Here is a 19,088-nt window from a genome sequence, read left to right on the forward strand (position 1 = left end):
TTTATACAAGGAAAAAATTGAAAATTCATTAAAGCAAAAAGTGGTAGAACTTGGACACAATAGGGTCAAATAAAGTAAATCAAATATTTGAATTTCTACTACATGTCAGAGCAGAAATCAACAGAAGATAAAGTAATCATAATAGTTAGCATTTATTGAGTACTTACTACGTGCTAGAGCAGCTAGATCCTATTGCAGCTGATTTACACATGAGGTATTTACATTCAATTGTCAAAACATACCTAGGGACTTTGCTCATCCTTTCTTTGTATTTGTGGAAAGCGAAGCAGAGAGAGGTTGAGTAACTTGCCCGAGATCACCTTATAAGTGGAAGAGTCAAGACTGAACCCAGGAAACTAGGCTCTAGTATATGTTTATATCTCCTGTAAGGAAGGGAATGATGGAAAGGAAAGTTGCATGGAGGAAAGATGGAGAAAGAGATGTCTAAGGGCAAAAGCAAAGGCTACATCGTTCCTATCATTCATAGGAAGAGTACTAGCAGTGTGATGACCAGGTATCGTCTCTTCTGGATAGTCTCTAGATAAGCACCATAAGCCTTTGCCTCTGTGTCTCCATGTGGGAACTAATCTGTTACGTGAAGGTTAGATACATGAATACATTAAATTTCATTACAGGGCAGACTTCCTGGCCTAGGAATCATCTACCACCTCTGTATTCATTCACTTATTTATTCATTTACTCAACAAGTATCTATGAGGACCTAGTATGTGTCAGACATTGTTTGAGGTGCTGAGACTCCATTAGTGATGAGAGACACATCTCAGTTCTTAGGAAGCACACGTTGCAAGGAAAAGCATTCCATAAACAAAGGAACATCACGTAGTAACAAGAACTATGAAGAAAAAGCAGTGCTGAAGTAATCATGGCTGGAGGGATAGAGACATTTGGTGATGGGGAAGGTTTATCTGATAAAATTGATATTATTATTATTTTTGGGAAGGGACTACAGGATATTTATTCAAGCCCATGCAATAACAGTGGTATATTTGTAAACTTCATGTCTTTAAAGAGTCATCTTCCCATTCATTCATTCTTGTATGCATTCATTCAGTGATTCATTTGAGTTTTTTTTTTAATATATACATTTTTAATATTTGAAATATTTACATAATGGAGCCATGTCATGGTCCAGTGTTAAGAACAGTGTTTTCAAATGTCCTCTTAAGACGTAAAAAACGGGGGCTTTCCTGGTGGCGCAGTGGTTGAGAGTCCACCTGCCGATGCAGGGGACACAGGTTCGTGCCCCGGTCCGGGAAGATCCCACATGCCGCAGAGCGGCTGGGCCCGTGAGCCATGGCTGCTGAGCCTGCGCGTCCGGAGCCTGTGCTCCGCAACGGGAGAGGCCACAACAGTGAGAGGCCCGCGTACCGCAAAAAAAAAAAAAAAGAAAAAGATGTAAATAAAAAAGCATAACTGAGCTTGAATTACTAAAAATGATATTTAAATTGTGACTTGAATGACTAAGGTGAAGCCAGCCGGTAGCTTTGGATATTTCTGTTCTGCTCTGCATTGGTTTTACAGTTTGTGCTATAGGGACAACATATTTCCTTTCTAATTCTTGCAGGTGAAGCACCTCTCTAAGCTCCTTGTAGCACTAAGCATATCATTAGATTTGTCTTTTAAAGTGAATTTTGGATGACGAAACATCAGTGGACTTAAGGGAAGTTTGAGCGTGCTCCAACTTTTCTCTCCCAAAGTAAAAAACGCTCCTGAGACCTAATATATTATATACTATTTTTGCTGGATTTATCTGCAGACAGTTTTAGACGGCTGAGGATAAATGCAAGTCACAAGCAAGCAATGATCATTTGGCCAACCACTTGAAAATGTATTAATTATTGGTTCAGTTTTGTTACTCAAAGACTATAGGATATAAATATGCTCCTTATTTTCAGAATGAACTCACTGCTTCAGTTCTTCCACATTGTTGCCTTTAATTAGAGTTTCTAATCAATCATCTCTGTGTATTGTTCCACGTCCAGAAGTCCATGTTAATAACACGTCTGCTTACTTATAAGAATTTGGTGAAAAGTTTAATTTCAGGATGTGGATCCATCTGGCCTTGCCAACTGTAGAACTACAGAGGGTAAGTTGGTGGTAAAGGGAACACCATCTGTTTCTGAGAATTTAGTTGATCTCTGCATGATGAACAGGAACTCAATTGCAAGACTGAAGAGCCAAGATGGAAAACAAAAAAGTGAAGAGTTTATTGGGTCTTCTGTCTTATCATGAGCACAATTTTCACAGGATGAATCAACATCATAACCAATGAGCAAAAGGTTAACATTATTCACCTAGTCACTGGGAAGAAATCACGTTCCACACGTTTGCCTTTTCTTTCTTCCTCTTTGCTAACAACCAGGTGTTAAAAGGAACTGTATTCTTTCTGCCTAAACATATATTTCTTCAAAAGTAATAACCCGTGGATCCATTAGTGTTGAATCAACAATTGACCAGCATTCTCTAAGTCAACAGGACTCTTTATCAAGAGTTCTTACCCACTTCACCACCAAGGCCTTCTTTTAGGCCAACCATCTGCCTGGAGTTTATTTTTAAATATTTTCACTGGAAGATTCACTTCAGTAATAGTTTTTCCATTCTTCTTAAGCTAAGGTATTTGGGCCATCATTCTAAGTAAACAAATAAACTGTTATTACAGTGAATTCTAGCCACAAGCAGAGATAGTTGATGTTTATTTAGTCTGTACCACCAGCATATATAGAATAACTAGGTCAAGTGGGGAGAAATCAAGTGCTTTGCTGTTGTTTGAAGGCAGCTTGACTATTTAAAAAATAATAATCTAACCTAACAAGTTTAATACTGATTTATCACAGATAGGCACTATATTTGCACACCCTAACTTCGTCCCCAAAACTTGTACCCAGAGAAAGAGCCACAAACTCGTCTTAATAATTATTCATCCATAAATTGCAATGGTTTCCTGGTGCTGACAGATGGAGAAATATGTGCTCTGGGTGGCCTCTCTGAAGTTTGGCAGTAGATGAGCATGATCTCATGCAACAAGGATAGAATATTCTCCAGTTCTCTTGGCAGAAGGTGACGATGACTGTAAAGGAGATTAAGCTTCTAAGCAATATTTCCTTCTGAAAACCTTCTTTAGGTATTTTTATAAAGAAATAGCACTCCTAAATGAAACCTGCTGTAAACTGAGAGCATATATTGCTGTCAAACAAGGATATTCTAGATTCTAGGTGTTAGACACAGCTGTGAAATATATGGACCTGAATAAAAATCAATAGAAAATAAGTAATCATTTCTTAAACTAAGCCAAACACAAGTTCTGACAGAATGTTTACAGATACCACTCAGTCATTCACTTTTATTGCCTTGTTCTCTTAATAATCTAGCACTGAGGATCTTGCCAAATATGGGTATTTTGGTTCCAATGATCTGCTTAGAAACAGTTCTTTTTAATGGAATCTGCATCATCAAGGGCACAGTTGACATCCTATGTAACTCCTTAATTTAATTTGAAGGAAACACTGACATCAACCTTGGACAAGTACCCAAACTAGAGCATGTTCAAATTATTTATTTTATTTTATTTTTTTGCAGTACGCGGGCCTCTCACTGCTGTGGCCTCTCCCGTTGCGGAGCACAGGCTCCGGACACACAGTCTCAGCGGCCATGGCTCACAGGCCCAGCCGCTCCGCAGCATGTGGGATCTTCCCGGACCGGGGCATGAACCCGCGTCCCCTGCATAGGCAGGCGGACTCTCAACCACTGCGCCACCAGGGAAGCCCATGTTCAAATTATTAAAGAGCTTTAATCCACTCCCCACCTCCATCTTCACTGAACTTTATCATATTGAAACCAAACTCCCAAGGATGGCATGTGGGTTTCAACTCACATTTCAATTCAAATGGAATAGTGGCTGCCTGGAGAGCCATGTGAAGGAGGATTCTGTGCTCAGATCAGTAGAAATGAAGATTGTAATTAGCAACATCTGCCTTGGAGAGGGAGTGGTAGAAACAACTAGAGGATGAAGTTCTGGAGCCTAAGGATGTTTAACAGAGAAAAGAAATCTCAGGTGAGTCATGGTCTCTTTTCCAAATGCTTGAAGGGTAGCCATGTGAAAAGAGACTCAATTCATTCTAAAGCACCAAATCGACAGCAATAAGTGAAATCACAAACTCCATATAACAAAGGAATCTTAAATAATTTTAAAAGCCCAAAAGGGAACATACTCTCTTGAGAGGGAGAGTTAGTCCCAAGACTTAGGAATGCTCAAGCAGGGGTATGGATAGCTTAGAAAGAATCCCAGCAGGTGTGAGAAGTTAGAATAAATAATTTTTAGGGAGTCCTTGCCAAAATGAAACGTATCAAAGGCATTGGTGCCGTACAGTGGAAACCAGTTGGTCGCCCTGAAAGGTTAGTTATATGCTCAGTTAATGTCCCAGCAGCAATCAGGATCTTTGCCACAGAGTGAAGGAGATGGGGAGAAAATCACATAAGACAGAGATGAAAGTTGTGTAGTCAGAAGAAAAAAGCCTTCTTGATTATGCTGTGGACTTTCTGAAGTCTTTAATTCTCCCTCTAGCCCTTCTTCAAACTGGCATGTGGGACGTACTGTAGATGGATGGCAAAGCTCATCAGGAGAAGCACACACATATATCTTGTGGGTTGATTTTTTTATTTGCCAGCTCAAGAAGAGCAGGGAGATTTATTTGGAAGGATGGTAATGAAGGTGGGGAAGCTCTCGTTAGACTGCAGTTTCTGTTTCCAACATGTTATTCTCACTTTTTTCTCTTCTTAATGCTGAGTTGCTCTCTTTATTTCTGCTTAATTTTCTTTAAAGAGAGGATATTTGGGTATAATAAGCCAGTGACTTGAGAAAGGATGGTCGTAAAGATGTGGGACCATAGAATTTCTATGTGTAATTTTTGCTGAGATATTTCAAATGTTTTAATTACACTCCACTTTTTAAAATTATACATGCACACATTTATCTATACACAATTATACACCATTTGAAAATAAGTTGATTTCTTTATCCCCAAATGAGATTTCATGTTCCTTTTCTTGCTGTCTTGTTTTTGCTCTGCCTTATATGAAATCATTCACTAACGATGGAAAAAAAAAATCACTTTCTTCCTTCCTAGCAGTGGCACAAGGAAATGGCCTTACTTGGCTAGACCCTAAAAAATACAGCAAAAGAGCTCACCATCACCATCCTGATCTGAGCCAAGGAATGGAATTGGTCACTAAAAGGAAGAAGTAGATTGATAAACTCTTGGCTTCCAGAATGGTGTTTCCTGCCAAGGAGACAAAGTCATGGCCTTTGGAGGACTGTTAGCCACCAGCACCAGGACCGTCATTCTAATGCAGCAACTAAGCCTGAGCTGAAGACTCACACTAGACCTGAGTCCAATCCCAACTTAGAAAATGCTGCTTTCTATAGGACATTCATTTATTTACTTATCCTGTCTTAATTTCCTCATCTGAAAATGGAGATAATAAATCCTAGCCTCACATGACTTTGGAGATATTAATTAGAATAATTATGAGCACACCACGCAAATAATGCTTAATTATAGACTATTACTGATGTTCAATGTAAATATTGAGTCAAAGGGCCATACTGATAAGTACATCCAAATGCATTTTGAATGCCGAAAATCAGTTGTAGCTGGTTGAAACTTTGTAGAACAAATTTTTGATTATATAGGTGATCGTTATTCACTTTCTGATTTACCCTTAACTTTGACATCTCTCTGCCAAGGCTTGTCTTTTATTTTTCTCATTTCTGCAGTAGAATATTATCAAAACAGGATCAGGAATTTTGGAATGTTACTTGTGTTTGTAAAGTTTCAGTTATGAAAGCTATTAATTACCTATAGGTTTTCACTTTATGAGATCACCCTGAACATTTTGTTTATGTATGAAATTTAAACCTTACTATTGTGGCACAAGAAGTCACATGTCAAAAGACAGGTATGTACCAAATTTTCTTTTACAGGCAGTTTGAAATCACGAATGCATATACCACTGAAAATAACTCTATATTATTTATTGTGGTTTGGTGTCCAGGTCAGTCCACAAAAAGCTATCCAACTCATATCCTACTTTCTCTAAAACAGGAATAACATTTTAGAAATAAAGGGCCACATTTCATAGTATTTCTGTGATAAAAAAAAAGAGTGTGGAGACTCAGAGTGGGGCAATAGAAATAGATCTTCCAGCTGCCTTACTCCCATTTTCATTCTGAACAAGTGGTGGTGACTTCTGAGGCCTTTAGTAGGGTGATAGCAGGAGATTTAAGACAGGAAGCCAGTTAGTGGGAGAGAAGGAAGATAGGGGTGACAGGAAAATATGGGCGTGGAAAGCCGTAGCTGTGTGTCTTTGTTTCAAGCTGTCACCCTTTTTTCTTTTTAGTTATCCTCAGAGAGTAGCACTCTGGCAATAATAATAATAATAATAATAATAACAATAATAATAAACAATGATCATTTATTGAGAGCTTGCTGAATTAGAGGCATAGTCTTAAGTGATTTTTAACAAGTAGTCGGTCCTCTTAATAACCCGGAGAGGAAAGTATTATTATTCTAATTCTTATAGATGAGAAAACTGAGGCTTGGGGAGGTTAAGAAATGTTGCCAAGATCATGCACAGAGTTAAGTGACAGAACCACCTGAAACTGCCATTAGTGACCCAAACTGCCAGCCAAAGGGAGAACCCAGCTCTGGTTGTGCTTTTGATGGTTTTCACAATGTTTTGACAATTGAAATCTTGGCCAACACCTAAAAACAGAGAATTTCAGGGAAATATTTCCAGCTTCTCTTAAAAAGTAGATAGTTTGAAGTCACTGGGTCGGCATTCTCACAGGCAACGTCAAGTGGAGTCGAGGGGTAGCCACCATCCTCAGAGAGAACAGGTGCTCTCCAGGGTTTTGGTTTTGGTTTGCCCCCCATCCCCTTTCACCCTCACTGGGCTAATTGTACACAGAGAAAAATGTACTTACAGGAAGGTGCACAGTTCACGAAAAATAAAGTTCATTGAAATTCTCACAAATGAAACATTAATGCATTCATAACCTAAATCAAGAAATAGAACATTATCAGCACCTACCTCTCCAGAAGGCTCCTGTGTTCCCTCACAGTTACTACGACTTCATCCCAAATCACCAGAGATTCACTTTGTCTATTTTTTTACCTTAAATAAACGGACAGATTTATTTGTATGTATGTTGCATGTCTGGTGGGTTTTACTCAACATTATATTTATGAGATTCGTCTATGTTTTTGAGAGTAGCAGTAGTGTTAATTTTTATATTTTATTTTATGATTATACCTCAATTTATTTATCCTTTGCACTGTTCATAGCCCTTTGGGTTGTTTCCAATTTTTTTGGCTGTTACAAACAGTGCTTTCATTGGTATCTTCTATCTATCTTTTAGTGAGTATATATATAGACATCTCTCTCAGACATACGTAGGAGAGGAATTACCGGGTCACAGGATAGACATATGTTAAGCTTTTTCTTTTTTTTTTTTTTTTTGCGGTGCACGGGCCTCTCACTGTTGTGGCCTCTCCCGTTGTGGAGCACAGGCTCCGGACGCACAGGCTAAGCGGCCATGGCTCACGGGCCCAGCCGCTCGGCAGCATGTGGGATCTTCCCGGACCGGGGCACGAACCTGTGTCCCCTGCATCGGCAGGCGGACTCTCAACCACTGCGCCACCAGGGAAGCCCAATATGTTAAGCTTTTGTAGCCACAGCCCAATAGTTTTCCAAAGATATTGTAACAATTTATATTCCTACCAACTTACTGGCTGAGAGTTACAGTAGAGTCATATTTTTATTTTTCTCTTTTTAGAGTCATATTTTTTGATTACCATTCTTTTAAAATTTCACTATTATAATGAGTATGTACTGGCATTTCTTTGTGTTTTTTTAAAGCAGTTTCACTGGGCTATAAATAATGTCCCATAAAATTCACTCAGTTAACATGTACAATTCAATGGTTTTGGTATATTTACAGAGCTGTTCAACCATCACCATAATGTAATTTTAGAATATTTAAAAAGAAAATTTATAAAGAAAGTTTCTCCCCAAAGAAACTCACACCCATTAGCAGTCAATCTCCATCCCCCTTCCCACCCCTAGGCAACCACTAATATTTCTGTCTCTATACATTTGCCTATTCTGAACCTTTCATATAAACGGAACCATACAATGTGTGGTCTTTCGTGAATAGCTTATTTCACTTAGTATAATGTTTTTGAGGTTCATCCAAATTGTCACGTGTATCAGTACATTATTCCTTTTTACTGCCAAACAATATTCCATTATATGGACATACCACAATTTGTTTCTCCACTCATCAGTAGATGGACATTTGACTTGTTTCTAAACTTCAAGGCTGTACTGTGAACATTTTGTATATATCTGTTGGTGAACGTGTGTACACATTTCTTTTAGATATACATAGGAGAGGAATTGCTGGGTCACAAAATACTCATGTGGTAAGTTTCTAGTGGCTGTATACAAACAGTTTAAGAAAGATATGTTATAAACATATATTTCTACCAATTTACCAGATGAGTTACAGTTGTGTGATATTTTGGTATTGTCATTGTTTTATTTTTATTTTTTTTAATAAAATTATTTTTTTAAGAGAGCAGTTTTAGCAAAATTGCAAGAAAGGTACAGAGATTTCCCGTATGCTCCCTGACCTCACACATGCACAGCCCCTCACATTATCAACTTCCCCCACCAAAGTGGTACATTTGTTATAATTGATGAACCTACATTGACATATCATATTCAACCAAAGTCCACAGTTTACATTAGGCCTCACTCTTTGTTTTGTACATTGTATGGGTTTGAACAAATTTATAATGACATGTATTCATTATTATAATGTCACACAGAGTATTTTCACTGCCCTAAAAATTCTCTGTGCTCTGCCTTTTCATCCCTCCCTCTCAGCCCTATGCTTGGCAATCACTGATTGTTTTACTGTCTCCATAATTTTGCATTTTCCAGAATGTCAAATAGTTGGAATCATATAGTACCTATCCTTTTGGCTTCTTTCATTGAGTAATATGTGTTTAAGGTTCTTCACTGTGTTTTCACAGCTTGATAACTCATTTCTTTTTTTTAGCACTGAATAATTTTCCATTGTCTTGATGTACCACAGTTTATCTCTCCAATCACCTACTGAAGGGCAACTTCCAAGTTTTGGCAATTATGAATAAAGCTGTTATAAATATAAATATCCGTGTGTAAGGTTTTGTCTAGACATAAGTTTTCAGTTCCTCTGAGTAAATACTAAGGAGCATAGTTGTCGTATTATATGGTGAGAGTATGTTTTGTAAGAAACTGCAAAACTGCCTTTCAAAGTGACTGTACCGCTTTGTATTCCAACCACCAATAAATGAGAATCCTTCTGGCTCAACCACCTCACCAGCATTTGGTGTTGTCAGAGTTTTGAATTTTGGGCATTCTAATATGTGTGTCGTGGTACCTCGTTGTTTTAATTTTTATTTCCCTGATGACATATGTGGTACATTTTTTATATGCTTATTTCATATGCTTCATATGTTTATTTGCCACCTGGTGAGGTGTTTGTGAAGGTCTTTGACCCATTTTTATAATTTGTTTGTTTGTTGTCTTACTGTTGAGTTTAAAAGAGTTCTTTTTAACAGTTCTTTATCAGAAATGTCTTTTGCAAATATTTTCTCCCAGTCTGTGGCTTGTCTTCTCATTCTCTTGACATTGTCTTTCACAGGGCAGAAGTTTTAAATTTTAATGAAGTCCATTTATCAATTATTTTTTTCATGAATTGTGTCCTTGATATTGTATTTACAAAGTCATCAACATACAGAAGGTCATCTAGGTTTTCCCCTATGTTATCTTCTAGGAGTTTTATAGTTTTACATTTAGGTCTGTGATCTGTTTTAAGTTAATTTTTATGAAGGGTGTAGGTTTGTGTCTAGATTCTTTTTTTTTTTGCATGTGGATGTCTAGTTGTTCCAACACCATTTGTTGAAAACACTATCTTTGTTCCACTGTGCTGCCTTTGTTCCTTTGTCAAAGATCAATTGATTATATTTATCTTGGTCTATTTCTGAGCTCTCTATTCTGTTACATTAATCTATTAATCTATTTTTTCACCAATACTGCACTGACTTGATTATTATAGCTTTATAGTAAGTCTTGAAGTTGGGTAATATCAGTTCTTCAACTTTGTTTTTCTCCTTCAATATTGAGTTGGCTATTCCGAGTCTTCTGACTCTGCATATAAACTTTAGAATATGTTGATATCCACCAAATAACTTCCTGGGATTTTTTTGGTATTGAATTGAATCATAGCTCAAGTTGGGAAGAATTGACGTTTGGACAATATTTTCTTCATACATATGAACACAGAATATTGCTCTGCTTACTTTGATCTTTGATTTTATTCATCAGTTTTGTAATTTTCCTCACATAGATCATGTATACATTTTGTTAAATTTATACCTAAGTATTTCATTTTGTGGGGTGCTAAATGGAATTGTGTTTTTAATTTCAAATCCCAGTTGGTCATCAGTGGTTTATAGGAAAGTGATTGACTTTTGAATATTAAGCTTGTATACTACAACCTTGCTGTAATTGCTTATTAGTTCCAGGATGTTTTGTGTTGCTGTTTGCATTTTCAACATAGATAACCATGTCATTTATGAATAAATACAGCTCTATATCTTCCTTCCAGTCTGTCTACTTTTTATTTCTTTTTTCTTTTCTTATTGCATTAACTAGGACTTCCAGTACTATGTTGAAAAGGAGTGAGCGGGGACATCCTTGTCTTGCTCTTGATTTTAATGGGAAATCTTCTAGCTTCTGATCATTAAGTATGTTAGATGAAAGTTTTTTGTAGATATTCTTGATCAAGTTGAAGAATTTCTCCTCTAATTCTAGTCTACTGAGAGCTATATCATAAATGGGTGTTGTGTTTTGTCAAATACTTTTTCTGAATCTAATGATATGATCATGTGATTTTCTTTTTTTTTGGTCTGTTGATGTTATTATGCATTACATTAATTTGTTTTCAAATGTTGAACCACCCTGGTAAAACTGGGATAAATCCTACTTGGTGTGATGTATAATTCTTTCTATACATTTTTGGATTTGATTAGTTAATATTTTGTTGAGGATTTTGCATCTATGTTCATGAGAGATACTGGTTTGTAATTTTCTTTTCTTGAAATTTCTTTATTTGATTTTGCTGTTAGTGTAATGCTGGACTCAGAATAAGTTAGGAAGTATACCCTCTGCTTCTATCCCCTAGAAGAGGTTGTAGAGAATTGGTATAATTTCTCTCTTAAATATTTGATAGAATTCATCAGTGAACCCAAGTGGATCTTGTGTTTTCTCTTTTGGAAGTTTATTTATTATTGATTCTATTTCTTTAGATAGAGTTCTATTCAGATTATCTGTTTCTTCTTGTGTTAGTTTTGGCAAATTGTGTCATTTGAGGAATTGGTCTATTTCATCTAGGTTATCAAATGTGCAGGCACAGAGTTATTTATAATAATTTGTGATTCTTTTCAAATTGTAGAAATTATAGTATGTACTGCTGCCTTATTGCATTTTTAATTTGCATTTTTAATTGAAGTATAATTGACTTATAATATTACATTAGTTTCAGGTGTACAACACAGTGATTTGATATTTTAATACATTATGAAATGATCACTACTGTAAGTCTAGTTACCATCTGTCACCCTACAAAGTTATTACAGTAATATTGACTATATTCCCTATGGTGTATATATTCCCCCATGACATTTATTTTATAACTGGAAGTTTGTACCTCTTAATCCCCTTCATCTGTTTCACTATCCCCCACTCTCTTCTCCTCTGACAATCACTAGTTTGTTCTATGAGTCTCTTTCTGTTTTGTTTCCTTTATTCATTTTGTTTTTTAGATTTCACATATAAGTGTTGTCTTTTTGATGATAGCAATTCTGACAGGTATGAGGTGATATCTCATTGTGGTTTTGATTTGCATTTCTCTGATGATTTGCATTTCTCTGATGATTCAGTGATTAATCATCTGAAAGATGATTAGTGATGTTGAACATCTTTTCATGTACCTGTTGGCCATTTGTATATCTTCTTGGGAAAAAATGTCTATTCAGCTCCTTTGCCCATTTTTTAAGCAGATTGTTTTTTGCTGTTGAGTTGTGTGAGTTCTTCATATACCTTGGATATAAACTCCTTATCTGATAGATGATTTGCAAATATTTTTTCCCATTATCTTTTCATTTTGTTGATGGTTTTCTTTGCTGTGCAGAAACTTTTTTGCTGTAGTTCACCTGTTTATTTTTGCTTTTGTTGCCTTTGCTTTCGGAGGCAGATCCAAAACTCATCATCATACTGATGAAAAGAAGCTTACTACCTATGTTTTCTTCTAGAAGTTTTATGGCTTCTGGTCTTACATTCAAGTCATTAGTCCATTTGAGTTAATTTTTGTGTACGATGTAAGATAGTAGTCTAGTTTCATTCTTTTGCATACGGTTGTCCAGGGGTCTCAACATTATTTATTGAAGAGATTATCCTTTCTTCATTGTATATTCTTGCCTCTTTTTTCATAAATTAATTGTTGAGCTTGGTTTGCAATTTTGGGGAGGATTTTGCATCTATGTTCATCCATGATATTGACCTCTAATTTTCTTTCTTTGTTTGTCTGGTTTTGGTATCAGGATAATACTGGCTTCATAAAATGAATTTGAAAGCATTACTTCTTCAATTATTTGGAAGAGTTTGAGAAGGATAGGTATTAAATCTTCTTTGAGTGGTTGGTAGAATTCATCAGTGAATCTGTATGGTCTTGGGCTTTTGTTTAACGGGATATTTTTTGTTACTGATTCACTCTCCTAACTAGTGTTCAGTCTATTCAGATTGTGTATTTTTCTTCATGGTTCAGTCTTGGAAGATTGTACATTTCTAGGAATTTATTCATTTCTTCTAGGTTTTCCAATTTGTTGTCATTTTCATAGTAGTCTCTTACGATCTTTAGTATTTCTGTAGTATCAGCTATAACTTCTCTTTAATTTCTGATTTTATTTTCTGAGCTCTCTTTTTTCTTACATATATATATAATCTGTTTATTTTAAGTTGATAGCAAGTTAAATTTGAAAACATTCTAAAACTCTACATTTTTCCTCACCCCCAACATTTTGTCTTCGGTGTGACATTTTGTACCGTTTTTGTGTCTGTATCTCTTTAGTAATTGTTATAGTTATTTTTACTACTTTTGTCTCTTAACCTTCATATTAGCTTTATAATTGATTAGTCCACTATCTTTACTATATATTTACCTTTACCAGTGAGATTTTTACTTTCTTATGTTTTCTTGCTACTAATTAGTGCCCCTGTTTTCAGCTTAATGAAGTCCTTTTAACACTTCTTGTAAGGCTGGTTTAGTGGTGGTGAACTCCTTTAATTTTTACTTGTCTGGAAAACTTTTAATCTCTCCTTCAATTCTGAATCATAGCCTTGGAAGTTTCTTGCTTTCAGCACTTTGAATATATCATGTCACTTTCTTCCGTCCTGCAAAACTTCTGCAGAAAAATCTGTTGATGATCTTATGGGGGTTCCCTTGTACATAACAAGTTATTTTTCTCTTGCTGCTTTTAAAATTCTCTATTTTTAACTTCTGATATTTTGATTATAATGTGTCTTGCTGTGGATCTCTTTGGGTTCATCTTATTTGAACTCCCTGGGCCTCCTGGATATGGATGTCTTTTCCTTGCAGGAAGCCTAGGGAAATTTTCAGTTCTTATCTCTTCAAATAAGTTTTCTGCCTCATTTTCTCTCTCTTCTCCTTCTAGGACCCCTATAATGTGAAAGTTGTTCCACTTGATGTTGTCCCATAGGTCTCTTATCTTCACTTTTTAAAATTCTTTTTTCTTTTTGCTGCTTTATGTTAGTTCCATTGCCCTGCCTTCTAGGTCACTGATTCTTTATCTGTTTTATCTAGTCTGTTGTTGAATTTGTCTAGTATTTTTCAATTCAGTTATTCTGTTCTTTAGTCCTGTGACTTCCGTTTGGTATTTTCTTCTTTTCTACCCTTTGTTGAAGTTCTCTCTGTGTTCATTCACTCTTTCCCTGAGATTGGTTAGCATCTTTATGACCATTACTTTGAACTCTCTATCAAGTAGATAACTCATCTCCATTTCATTAAGGTTTTTTCCCCCCTTCTTAGGTTTTATATTGTTCTTTTTTTTTCCATTGCATATATTCATTGTTTATGAAACATGTAATGGCTCAAGATGCTCTTTCAAGAAATTTACTTTGGCTTCTGGACAATGGTTAATGGAAGTGCCAATCACCTTAACCTATTGTATGATTAAGTTGAAGACAGGTTTCCATCTTTGTGATAATGTTATGGACTAAATGTGCCTCCCACCCCCTTCAATTCATATGCTGAAGCCCTATTCCTCCTCCCAAATGTGACTGTATTTAGAGAAAGAACCTTTAAGGAGGTAATTAAGTTTAAATGAGGTCTTAAAGATGGGGCCCTAAACCAATAGGACTGGTGTTCTTATAAGAAGAGGAAGAGATCAGGAAGTACATGCACAGAGGAAAGGCCACGTAAGGATACAGCAAGAAAGCAGTCATCTGCAAGCCAGGAAAGGATGCTTTACCAGAAACCAACCATGCTGGCCTTTGATCTTGAACTTCCTGCCTCCAGTACTGTGAGAAGTTAAATTTCTGTTCTTGAAGCCACCCAATCTGTGGAATTCTCTTATGGCTACCTGAGCAAACTAATACAGATAATGTATTTTTTGCCTACTCTTGCACTAGGATAGCACTTCCAAGTTCCATCTGAAAATATGTTTACCAAGAGTCCTCATCCTTGGAAGACCTTGGATGTTGTTTTCTCACATAATATGGAGACTATCAAAAGCTCTGCTTAGTGTCTCAGCTTTTAGACTGCTTTTCACAAATCACAAATGGCTCAAGAAAAAAAGGTCTTGAATGTTGGGTTCATTTCTTTTCACTCTTAATTCTCTTGGATCTTGATCATTCTCAAGCCCTGGCTTCCTACATAGCCCTGAACTCCAATTTATATCTTTCTAGCCCCAGGAGACTGTACAAGGTCCACTTCAACTTAACTGCCATTTTATGCTTGGATTCTTGGTTTCTTGGTCCTGCGGTGTTTAAAAAATCAGAACTGCTCAAATAGGAGAAAGACAAATATTATATGACATCACTTATATGTGGGATATAAGAAAATACAACAAACTAGTGAATATAACAAAAAAAGAGACAGATTCACAGATCTAGAAAACAAACTAATGGTTACCAACAGGGAGAGGGAAGAGGGGAGGGGCAATATAGGGGCAGAGGATTAAGAGGTACAAACTACTATATATGAAATAAATATGCTACAAGGATATATTGTACAGCACAGGGAATTTTATAATAACTATAAATTTTTTAATAATTATAATTTTTTATAATAACTATAAATTTTATAATAACTATATATGGAGTATAATCTTTATAATAACTATAAATGGAGTATATAATACTCCATTTTTATAATTTTTTTATAATTAATAACTATAGTTTTTTTATAATAACTATAAATGGAGTATAATCTTTAAAAGTTGTGAATTGCTAGGCTGTACAACTGTAACATTGTATATCAACCATACTTCAATAAAAAAAAACTCCCTTCTTTAAGTTCAATTCAAATTTTATAATAACTATTTTTTATAATAACTATAATTTTTTAATAATAACTATATTTTATATAGTTATTATATAAATAATAACTTTTTATAATAACTATAAATGGAGTATATATAATCTTTAAAAGTTGTGAATTGCTAGGCTGTACATCTGTAACATTGTATATCAACCATACTTCAATAAAAAAAAACTCCCTTCTTTAAGTTCAATTCAAATCAAACTATTTTAATCTTCTTTTGCTATTTGTCCAGTTAAGATTTTTTAAAATTTCCTTTGCATACATCTTGATCATTTCTGTTTCTATGCTTTTGCTTATGTAATTTTCTTTGCCTGATAACCCTCTTGTTCATATTCTCAATTCAGTCAATTCAAGATCCTTATTACTATTAGGTCTTAACATTTCTCCCCTCCAAGAAAGTTTTCTTAACTATTCCCATCTCACTTTAATCCTATTTGCTTACCTTTTAGGCATGCAACAAACTTAAAAAAAAATTCTTATACTAAATAACTTTGTTTTGCTTTTAATTACTCTTCAGATTCTTCATGTCAACTGGACTTAACTTTTTAAGGGAAGTAATTTCATCTTCCATTTACTAAAGTATTTCTCTGGTCACATTACTTTTAATACAGTAATGCTCAAAGATGAAAGATTCTGTATTGAATCCTTGTTAAGCAAGGAATGAGTAAACTATCCAGGTTCCAAAAATCACAAAATGGTCTTGTTGTACATATTCCTTTCTCCTAGTCAGTGATGTTATTAATTTACAATATTAAGTATGAATGAAGGACTACTTTTTAAAAACTATTTTTTATGTTTCATTCAATTGGATTATTTTCACATGAAAAGAGGTATGAAAACTAATTTCTATTAGGTTGTTTGGAATTAAGTATGAATGCCTTGAAAATACACTAAATAGTACAGACTAATTTCCAGCTGGAAAACACGTTGACTATGTAACACTTCAAGCCTACTAAATAATCATTATTAGATATCCTCACAGGAGCTTGGGCTTTACTTGCAATTCGTATGGTCTTACAATTCCCCCTACAAGGCAGCAAAGTAACTGTTCAGCTTAGCGGTAAACACACAGTGTATGCTTCCTCTCTATTTGAATCAGTGATTTATCCCTACCAGTATGTGCAATTTTGTCATTTCCTAAAATCAGGATTCTTTAATGTACTGACGTCACTTTGTGGCAAGGACTGTTTAATGCCACAGTGTGCAAATGAACTGCATCCCACATCACGAATAAGAAGCTGAGAACTATACATTGAACTCAATGTACCGATAAGTGGCTGTATCTGTTCGCACCGGCCGCGAGGTCATTTCCTCATTAAGGAGTTGAACTATTTACAAGTGGAAGAGTGCTTAGCACTATCCTACTGTGCTCTGTGAGGGAGCCTGCTGGGGACACTGAACCCCAAAAGGAGCAAGCAAAGTACAAACCACAGATCAAGTTGGGAATTCACTCCATTCTCACAGGAAAAAGTTTGAGATTATAAAATGGGAGAACAAGTGTTTCGGCATTGTGGGCTCTTTCGCATCAAAAATCAGTCACGTTCTCGGTCCAAATTAATGTCATTGCTCTCATTTAGAGTCTTTCATTCAGAGCGTTAAGTGAGGGAAGAGTTCATTTACTACAGAAGAGCTAGAAAGCTCATTGTTGAAGATGTAACACAAAGATGTGATGAGTTGTAGTTTTAGATGAACTTAAAGCCAGGAGCTAACAGAGTTTAACTCATGGAATACAGACCAACCTAAACAACATTCTCCTGTGCTGTGCATTCATTAACTCACTCACTCATTTTGCAATACAATTGTATTCTGATTCTTTATGTAGTGGTTTATTACAAACTGGAACTTGGACCGACTGACTTCTATTGATCCAGCAGTGCTACTGCTTTTCAGGCATCACTATGATCTTACACAAGTTCTACAAAAAATTTAGTGATTTATTTTTTACTGTGCTTTCACTTTGTTCCTAAAAGGTTTTGAGCTGCTTTACACCGGAAAAGAAAATAAAATGGAAGAGAAAATTGGGGCAAAATTAAAAGAAGAGTTGAAGGAAAAAAAAAAAATGAGACTGAAGACAAGATTAGCACATAAAATGGACACCATATAGCTGTGAGAGGCTGGCCATGAATGTGAGGGACCAGAGTAAAAAGGGGATACAATTGGTAACAAAATGCACAATTTCCCTAAGAATTCAATATTGACTTCACAGCCACAAAAATGTATTACCACAAATAAGGATAATTACTAAAAAATTTACGGATAAAAAAGATTACTTCCCAGAAGAAACACTTTACCCAAGTAGCGATCATAACTTGATCTCAGGATCAGCCAACTTAGTGTATATCTAAACTTATATCCAAAATCATCTATAGCATAACTACAAAATAATGGGACTAGTTAGAAAATAACACTCCATAATGTGTGCATTCAAATGAGTGATGGTGTCTTTATAGGCACTTTCTTAGGAAGCTATCTATTATTTTATAGCCTCTATTTCTTGAAACATTTTTGGATGTTTCTTAACAACATTTATCCAACAGGTATTTTATTCGGTGCTTGGTGTTCTGCCTGATGTTGGATAGAGGGCATTTATCAAGAGAGACAGTATTTGCCCTCAAAGAAATTAGAGACCAGCAGGAAAGAAAGGCATTACCTGATTAACTACACGAAAGTTGATGAGTATTTTGATTTCAGAAGTACTGGAGGGTCCAGTTCTGAATACTCTTGAGGTATATGCCTTTAAACATCCACAGTGCTCTTGATGTTTTAATGGTCAATATTCATACAGAATTAGCTCATATTGGGAATGTAGGAAAGAAATTGTATATAAGTTGATGTAGTTAAGTAGTTTTCAAGAAGCAACAGACTGCTTTCCCCATTATATTCTCTACTAAGAGTCCATATTTCATTCTTCTTTCTCCTCAATGCAAAGGCATTTTTGGCTCATCTGGATACCCTCTATAAGTTATCAGGAACTTATGTGTGTGCCGGGGTGGGGGGAGAAGCAGGGAGTGTGGTGGTGAAAAACAAATACATTACACGATTGGCTACAGAGCACCTGAGTCATGCACAAGTTTGGGTAACAGTGAGAAAGATAAAACTGGCATTCTGAATCATGAAATACTTTGCAGTTCTCAAGAATATATCAAGAGCAGGAATTATTTTTCTTGGGTGTAGTGATATAACATAAGAGAGAGAGAAAGGGAGGAGAGAGAGGAAGGTAGGTCACTACATGTGAACCTTGCAGACTGGGGCAGGCCAATTTACAATTTTCTGTCACTCACAGTTTTGTTTCTGAATTTCCAGGACAGGTAACTTTGGAGCACTGAGACTATGCAAT

The 19,088-nt window shown here is 35.7% G+C and overlaps 1 protein-coding gene across 1 annotated transcript in view; it reads right to left on the minus strand.

The window, feature by feature from the left end:
• Positions 1 to 6,565: 6,565 nt before the first annotated feature.
• The window catches only part of SPATA17 (spermatogenesis associated 17), a 205,036-nt gene continuing 192,513 nt past the window's right edge, over positions 6,566 to 19,088 (minus strand). The window contains exon 11 of the mRNA XM_067729735.1: positions 6,566 to 7,194. The gene's annotated coding sequence lies outside the window, so the exon portion shown is untranslated. The remainder of the gene's footprint in view (positions 7,195 to 19,088) is intronic.

The sequence above is a fragment of the Pseudorca crassidens genome, chromosome 2, assembly GCF_039906515.1.
Source record: "Pseudorca crassidens isolate mPseCra1 chromosome 2, mPseCra1.hap1, whole genome shotgun sequence".
NCBI lineage: Eukaryota > Metazoa > Chordata > Mammalia > Artiodactyla > Delphinidae > Pseudorca > Pseudorca crassidens.